Here is a 9,651-nt window from a genome sequence, read left to right as displayed (position 1 = left end):
GTATTTACGTATCCATGGTAGACCAATATTAAGTCAATGTGGTGGTCATTCAGTTCACTATCTCAAAAGTTCAGTAGTCAAGTATTCATTCAGTTTAGTATGCAAGTGTTTATGAAAGTTCATGTTTTCACCAGACCCGTTTAAGATCTGGAGTTAGCAGAAGTTACAGTCAGGACAATCATTCGAGGATGAATGATCCCAAGGGGGAGATAATGTAACACCCCGCACATTTGGATTAGGTATGAATGAGTTAAAGGAGTAGAAAGGTTATATTTTGGACATATGAAGTCCTATAAGGATGATTATGGGTGAAAATAGTTGTTTCAAAATCAAGATGGAAAGTGAGGTGCATAAGATTCGACAAAATCGACTAAGTTTGCAGAAGGTTCGTCTTACAGAAGGGTTTAGTGAAAATGTGTAAGGAATTTGGGAAAAATCAAAGCATTAAGTTGTAGGCCTTTGAAATATCTTTCCAACGATATATTGTGGAGCCCAAATGGAGCTCTATGCAAAAGGTTATGTCTGTTTTATAGAACAATACGTAACCACCGCGTTCGGCCGTGTTTGACCGCGACCGCGGTCGTGAGGCAGTGCTCCAGCTATTTACTGAGGCCAGGCCAACTAGGAAGCAGTGGTGGTCTTGGGAAGTCATTTTTTTAGTCCTATTTCATCCCCCATAGCCCCAAAACATAAAAACTTGCCCCAGAAAGGAAAGCTTTCCAAAACCTAACTCCTTAAGGGTCCCTCCACCACTCAAGGTAAGTTCTAATGGTGATTCTAAATTAATTTCGATTTTACAAGATCTTATTAACATGGTTAAACCCTCCATATCATTAGACATTCGATGGGGACACCATTGTTGAGAGAAGAAACCCTAAAACACGAATTCAAGAATTAATGGTTATAGACTCTAGTTCATGAGATATGAGTTGATGGTTTTGATAAAAAAACATGAACGGTTATAGGTTTGGGTTGTTGATTGTTGATTATTGGTTAAGGGTGTTTTTTACCTTATGGGTGATAAAGAATAATGTTGATTATAACCATATGAGACTTTAGAATGTATTTAGGAGCAAGAGAATGAGTTATTGGATGTAGAAACACCATTAATAAGGACTATGAAACTTTATGCCACCAAGTATTTGAGAAAATGCCTAAGTGACCAAAACATGAGTATTATTGCTAATATGGAATCCTTTTGACTTGTATTGATATAGATTGAAGTTGAAAGGGTCGGCGAATATTGTATTACACTCAAGAGCAGGAAGTTAAGGTATGTGAGGCTAACTCTCTATGTTTGGGAATGTTAATGATTCTCTCTACACTACGTTTCTTTTACGATGTATCGATTGCCTCAGATAGTTAAGCCTAGTTCCTTGAATAGTTGTAGAACTTCTATTCTCTAGTTTCATAACTCGTTCATGACTTTCATTCTGAACGTTGTGAGCTCAGTTCGTATTCAATATAGACTTGGGTTTGATGTCCCTAAGTCTCAGTATAGCTTACTCAGTATGTCATAAATAGTTGAAGTTTCAGTATTCATAATCAGTTCAAGAATACATGTCTCATTCTAGTGATATTCAGTATTCCAATATTATGTAACTCAGTATGATTCAACATTCCAGTATTATATACTCAGTGTGATCCAGTATTCCAGTATCATGTAACTCAGCGTGATTCAGTATTTCACTATTATATATTGCAGTATGATTATCAATTCCTAATTTTAAATCCCTGAATGTCAAACACCTGTATTTGGGCCTGAGGCCGCAGTTAATGCTTTATGCATCTTTGGGCCTGAGGCCGCAGTTAATGCTTTATGCATCTTTGGGCCTGAGGCCGCAGTTTATATTTTATACATCTTTGGGCCTGAGGCCGCAGTTTATGTTTTATGCATCTTTGGGCCTGAGGCCGCAGTTATATGCTTTATGCATTTTGGACCGGAGGTCACAGTTATGTATATGTATACTTGGGTCCGAGGCTGCAGTTGTGCACATATATATATATTGGGCCTGAGGCCGCAGTTTAATATTCAGATAAATAGGTTGTTCATCATTCAGAAGAGGGAGTATTCATATCCTTACTTCCTTTGTTCAATTCAGTTATAAGTTATCATTTTAGTTATCAGTTATCAGTTATCATTTCAGTTTCAGTTTAAATATTTATCATTTCAATTATCAATTATCAATTCTTAGTTATCAGTTTAGTTTCAGTTTCAACATTTATAATTCTTTTTTTCAGTTTCTTTACATGCTAGTGCAATTCAAATGTACTAACGTCCTTTTTGCCCGGGGCCTGCACCTTACAATGTAGGTAATGATTTACAGGTTGACGATTCAGAGTGCTAGGACTCTCGTATCAGCTGTTTGGTGATCCCCAGTTCTTTCGGGGCATTATCATTACTTTACAGCCTTTCAGTATTTACAGATAGTTAGTGTTTTCAGTACTTCAATAGAGGCTTCATAGACTAGAGTAACAGTTAGACAGAGTCTCAAGTTTTTCATATTAAGCTATATTTGCTACAAATACGTTTCAGAAATTGTATTAGTATTTTCGTACTTTGATTTGTATCATTCAGACTTTCGGTATATCAGCATGTGTTAGTTTATCTTCCGCATTCAGTATGTTATGATATCACATGTTGATTCAGCCAGCCAGTTGGTTCGCTCGGTCACATGTAATCAGGCACCGAGTGCCGTGTTGCGTCTAGGCCCAGGTTCGGGGCGTGACAAAGAACAATAAGGCAAAGACAATAAATCAAGAACAATAAAGTTAAAGGATTATTCTAATGAACAAAGAGCGAGAAAAGTAGGATAGTATATTCTTTGCCAATGATTAGATGATCCTCACAAATGATTGGGGTCCCCTTTATATAATAGGGGAGACCCTAAATAAGGTACATTTCCATTTACAGTAAAGAATCTTATTGGGACAGCTCTATAACCACCTAGTACGGATTTCTACTGATTCGTGCAAATCTATTCTGGAATTTACGCCGTGATCTTGGGGACATGGCAGGAATCTTGTCCTTCTATAACAAACTCATAACTCCATTGTCTAGGAGCCGGTCGTGCTTGGCTCCAATGTTCCTCGCGCAGTTCAAATGAGGCATTGCATTCTTTCTTCGAGCTCGAGTCTGGTCCATCGAGCTCGAGCTCGACCTTACCTGAACTCGGGCTAAAAGCAACCCCATGAGCCACTGAAATCAGGCATACCTGATTTCGACCGTATACACAATAATAATAACATATTGAGTTTATTTTCACAGTATGGGTTTGTGGAGAGTAATATGTGCGCTAACCTTAATTACCCTATTTCGGGGAGATAAAGAGACTATTTTCGATAGATACTTGGCTCAAAAGAATCAATTCCCATCTGGTGAATTAGCTAAATTCTCCATTTCGCTTTATATAAGATTTTTTTAATACTGTCTTTCCCAAGTTGGGTTATTAATGATACAATAATATCCTTTTGAAAGTTTGAGACATATTATGAAGTAATATAATCTAGTTGTTTACGGGAAAAAAAAATTCATACCACTATAACATATAAGATAAAATAAATAGGTGTCTCTTCCCTTTATTTCTTATTGAGGTGTGGGTCTACCGGAAAACAGCCTCTATGGCTTTTTAAAGATAGGGATAAGGTCTGCGTACACATTATCCTTCCCATACCCCACTTGTAAAAATATATTGGGTTTGTTGTTGTTGTAAGATAATATAAATAGAAAAATAAAAGAAAAAGTTGGAAAAGATCTATATATATGTTTTAATGTAAAAATAGCACGGGCTAGCCAGTTTTCGGACTCACCATTCAAAAATAGCCAGCATTTACAAAATCATTGAAAAATAGCAACTATTTTACTGCAACACGGAAAGCTCCAGCATAATATACTGGAGATCGTTGCACATGTGTATGAAGTTCCATCATATTATGCTGGAATTCCAACACGCGTAAAGTTTCATTATAATATACTGGAACTCCAGTATATTATGCCGGAGTTGTAGTATATTATACTGGAATTCAAGCATATTATACTGGAGTACTTTTCCAGATTTTGAACAATATTTTCGTTCAGATTTATCTTTACATGAAAAGTGATTAAATTTTGATTACTTTTGAAATTGTGGCTATATTTAAATGATCACTTATAAATCTGGCTATTTTTGAATTTCTTCCTATTTTAATTGGCGGGTACAAACCTAACTAAACATACAGTGGTGGGCTGGACTTTAATTAATTCATCAACAGATCTGCCAACCATAGGTTAGGACAGGGAGTCAGGGACCTCTGTGCATAAAACTGTAATTAACAACCTGTTACCCTAATAAACCCACCATCATTTATTTATTAAAAAATAATCGAGAATTTTCAAGGCCTGGTTCGAAATATGATGAATAATGAGCTCATTTCTTTATTATTTTCACTTAAATACTAGTAATACTTTTTTTGTCTGTGGCAAAATTCGAATCGTGTCGTGCGTATATCCACGGGTTTTTTTCACTTTTAACCCGTAACAGAAACTATTAACATTCGGTAATCAAAAAATGTATACAATTTGTATAATTTTTGTATATAACATACAAAATATATATATATACAAAAACAAAAAATATTTTTAGCTATTATTTTGAGAACAGCCGTACAATATCATTTTCCCTATATACTCGCACTATATATTGCACTCTTACAACTAATCCAAAGCCATAGAGAGCCTAATAAGCCCACCAATATTACCAATCTCTTTATTTATTTATTTTTGTAAGAATGGGAATTATTTCGATAATTTCTTTTTAATTATGTTATTCTTTTTTTTAATCATATTGTTTGCTACTATATATTTTAGTTGCTGATTACTGGTTAAATTCGACTGTAAATAGGGCTTGTAATTATCTACATTTTCCTAGTAATTATTGAGCTATCTGGAATATAGAATGTCAGAATAATTCATTGAAATTTAGGTATAGTTACATCAGTTACATTGTCGCAACAAGTAATTATTAAAATAATACATGTAAAGGCACTTTATTTATTGTAGTGGGTGGATAGTAGGCATAAGTAGCTCATTCATTCACAGTTAGTAATTAATTTATGTCGAAATTAACCAACCAATTCCAAGTTGATTGACAGGTAGAATGTAAATATATTACAGACATTACGTGAGGATTTACATTAATCAACTCATAAAATACTACTCCTTCCGTTCACTTTTACTTGGTATGTATACTAAAAATAGATTTTTATTTTTACTTGTTATTTTACGCATATCAAGAGAAGATAATTTTTTTTCCTGTTATATCCACAGTATTTATTACTCATTTCAAATCATTTTCTCAAATCCAATAAAATATGCATCAATTAATACGAGTATCATAGTAAATTATGCACTTCATTTATTATTTCTTAAGGGACGTGAAAAGTCAAAACGTGCAAAGTAAAAGTGAACGGAGGGAGTACATAGTTTACTTTTTTCAAAAAAAAAATTGTGAAAACTCTATATACTAGATTTTATAATTTATATTTTATCTTTGAAGGTCTAACATAATCAAGTCATTTGAAAATTGTACCCTAAGCACAGAGGTGGAGCAAACATTTCAAGCTTATGGGTTTGAGATTTTAATCACGTTAAGTTATTGGATTCTAAATTAATAATTTATGCGTATTCAATGAATTTTTTAAGATAAATATAGAGTTCGAACTAAAACTACTAAATTCGACCGAATCCGTTCTAGCACTGTGGCTCCGCCCCTGCTTAAGCATGCATCAATAAATTAGAAAAAGAAATACTTAAATAGTGGCAACATTTTAGTTAGAACTTACCAAATAAGCCGAATTACATTAAGCGTGTCAAAAAGCATAGAAATTATTCTGTATGTCATTTTAACCTCGTGACCATGTTTAAAGGGTGATTGACACAAAGTGGAATTTTAGGGGCTGATCTTAGCGGAATGTCCAAAAAATTGGCGATATTTAAGAAATGGTTCTGAAACGGCAGACAGCTTTTCAGTGGCTTTTTACCGGATTAAATTGTTCGTCGAAATTTATCGAATTGTCATACTTTTGCTCTTTAAAATTTTTCTATCGAATTGGTAGAGTTGACACTATTATTACTCTACCTATAAGTTAAGTTGTTCATTCAAGTCTAACTAAGCGATCTAAGCGAACCAACCCATATGATGCACCCAAATCCTATGCATAAAAACCAATTTAACTGCGGAAGCTCTTTAAAAATATATATATTTCAAGCTAAACGATGGAAAGTTTTCTAATTCAGAATCATACATGAAGTCTTTCATAACAATAACAATGAGACTAAGTAAAATAAATATGTTTTCATGTATGTCGTGTACAACTCATTTACTACAACTTTTCACAACTATCTATGGAGCCTCTATACTAAAGAATATAACTAAACACTTGGGTTAATGCCCGACTAACATAAATTAAGAAAATAACATGATAGCTACCACAAAATAAGAGTAGTGTCTCACCATGTACCTCAGGAAGAGAGTCATCCTAGTCATGTCCGCATGCCACATATCATACCTTATCTTGAAATATGAAAAGTAAGTGGGGCCCTGGAGAGGGGCCCCTAAGGACTAACTACACCACAAAGGTACTCAATAAGTATCATAGACTCTCTCTAACTTAAATTCCTGAGACAAGATTTTACAAAAGCTATGCAACAAATATTTGATATAAGGTGATAAATAATTATATAAATCATGCTCTTTATCATTTCAAATGAAAAAACAAGTGAAGCATAAACCATAATATAATTTCTTTAGAACATTTGTATCAATCCAGGATTTTTAATAAAATCATACAAAACCATTTCAATTTCTTTAAGTCATCAAAATCACTTTCGGATCCTTAGGCCTAAAAATACGAAAATCTTCTTTATCTTTCAGTGAGAGTATTATATCGATACCGACATAATAAACAACTACCAGGTGATCGACCTAGCAACAAGTGTTTGACCCTACTCGTCTGGGCGGCTTCCCGTACTGTCGTACGAGTCAACTTAACCTCATTACTTTAAGTAATGATAATTTGCCCTCTCAATAGGGGGGCTTTGTCCCACAAACCTCGGCTTAACTTTGGAATGCGTCCCTACACCGGTACGTATATTCCATGGTAACAAACTCAACTTTTGAACCAATCTCGTTGGTGTCCACTAGTACTCCCAAAATATTTTAATAACAAAAAAGTAGATTCATAGCTTAATAGCCTCAAATGATCTATTTTTATCAAATCATAATTTTAAAGTCAATCCAAACCATTTGAACAAAATCAAATGAATTTCAATTTAATGCTTTTAACACTGTAACATCAATCTTTAAAGGATACAACAAGTGCTACTCCATTGATCAAATTTCAAAACTCGTAATTATTCATGAAAACGTATCTTTAGTACTCAAATAGTTTATACTCTTATCAACACATAAGTTTTAATAAAACTTATAACTTTTTCGTTAAGTGTCATCTTGCAAATATGTTTTAAAAATAAGATTTTTATATAAATTACATGACACTTCAAATCAACAAACTTAGGAACACACGGTGATATCTTTCTCGCTTGTCCCCACAAGTACAAATGCATATTTATAAGTAATATCATGTATTAACAAATCATGTTTTTAGGGTGAATCCCTCAAGAAGAGTAAGTCATAATCCACTTACCTCAATCTTCAAGCTCCAAAAATACTATAATGCTTCAATTGATTAAAATGTCCAAATATCACCCACAATTCAATATCTATCATTAGATATCCTAACTACATCAAAATAAATATGAAAAGATTCATAAATATCCATTTAGGCTTCACAATTCGGCAACAAGCCTTCAACCATCCCAAATCATCCAATAGGTTCACCTATTAGCCTATTCAACTCCATTCTTAACATTTAGTACTCATTTGGAGTCATTAATGATACTATGTTAATTACCCAACATCAACAAGTAACTATTCATTGTCTTCTCCAACAAAACCCTAGATTCAAGGACTAGTGTTGTATTTTATCCAGATGGTGATTCTCGATTCAATTCATTCATCAATTAATTTATCAAGTCTATAGGAATCGTTAAAAACTCAAGACATATCCATTTATATCAATTCATTACTATTCATCTTCTTCCTTGCCTAAAATATTATTTTTAAGACCGCCCTTAGGGTTCATACAATATCCCGTTACAACTTTAAAAACAACTCATAAACATACTACATATACTTCAATATATTATATGTGTGAAGCTCAAATGAAGGAATTATCTCTTTGTGGAAGAGTCTTACTTTTCCTCTTTTTGATGTTCTTGAAGATTCAATACATTTCCTAGAGATTTTTGATCCATGAATAATGTTAAAACTAACATTAAATAGTGTTATATAACTACAAATGCATCTTAAACACTTACCTTGAAGTGTATTGATGAGGGTCGTGCTCTCCCTTCTCTCTAGATTCAAGACCCTTGTCCAAAATTCCATCTATTTCTCTCTCCCTAAAATATTTACTTTTATAATTTTGATTACACACGTAGCTATGCACATCTCAAGCGTAGCTACGCTCCCTTCCTCTTCACATCCCCTTCATTTGAATACTTTGCTGAAATCAGCTATGCCTAAGGTAGCGTAGGTACGCACAGCTCGCGTAGCTACATGGCTGTTGTGATACCCTTGAGTAAAAAGATCATAACATATTGTAGGAATATCCAAATGATGAACGGTTTGAAGCATTGAAACTATACTCATAGATCCTTAATTTGATAGGTCTTAAACCACATAAATCTTCGTACATATGGATTTATGCTCGTTTGAAATTAAATCTTGTGCAAACCCATTCGAAGCTTTAGCCTATCATATAGTTCCCAACTTTACTTAGCCTTAGGGCTCTTCTTAGACCATAAACCATTCTTAATGTACCTCATACATATATTATCATGATCAACTAATGTCCTTCATATTATTAGTCCTGTTCATACCCGAATTAATATAATTAGCACCCGTCAATCTTCTTAATGGTCTTAGAACACTTCAAAAATTTTCGGGGTATTACACTTCTGCTCTTCAAGTATTTCTCTACTAGGGTTGGTAGAGTTGATGTTATAATTTCTCTACCTATATATTAAGTTGTTCATTGAAGTCTATTAAATTACATACTTCCGTTCTTCAAGTATTTCTCTACCGGGTTGGTAGAGTTGATGTTATATTTTTTTTAAACCTATCTGTTAAGTTGTTCATCGAAGTCTACCAGATTAATATACTTTTTTGGGGTTATTTTAACAAAGTATTTTTCGAATTTGCAACTTCAATTTCGATCAAATCACGCCAAATTTGCTCCAAATAATCTCAAATTTGAAACCAAGCTTCTAATCACCAAAATCTATGTTTAAACTAAAAGTTATGCACAAACTATCAACATTTAAATGATTTTAACAATAATCGATTATTAACTTTTATTTTTCACCACCAAATAAGAATTCATGCTTTAAAAATTAAAGAACTATAGTGTTCAAGTAAAAAAGAGGGACACTTTGCTAAGACCGTAAAAAATAGGAATATTCCGCCAAGACCATCCGTTTGGGGTCACGCCGTGCTAATTTATGATGTTTAAAAACAATTAGTTTCTAACATTTGCAATTTTTTTTCTCAA

This window comes from Nicotiana sylvestris, chromosome 6 (genome assembly GCF_000393655.2).
Source record: "Nicotiana sylvestris chromosome 6, ASM39365v2, whole genome shotgun sequence".
Classification (NCBI taxonomy): Eukaryota; Viridiplantae; Streptophyta; class Magnoliopsida; order Solanales; family Solanaceae; genus Nicotiana; species Nicotiana sylvestris.
Note: the sequence above shows the minus strand (reverse complement) of the source record.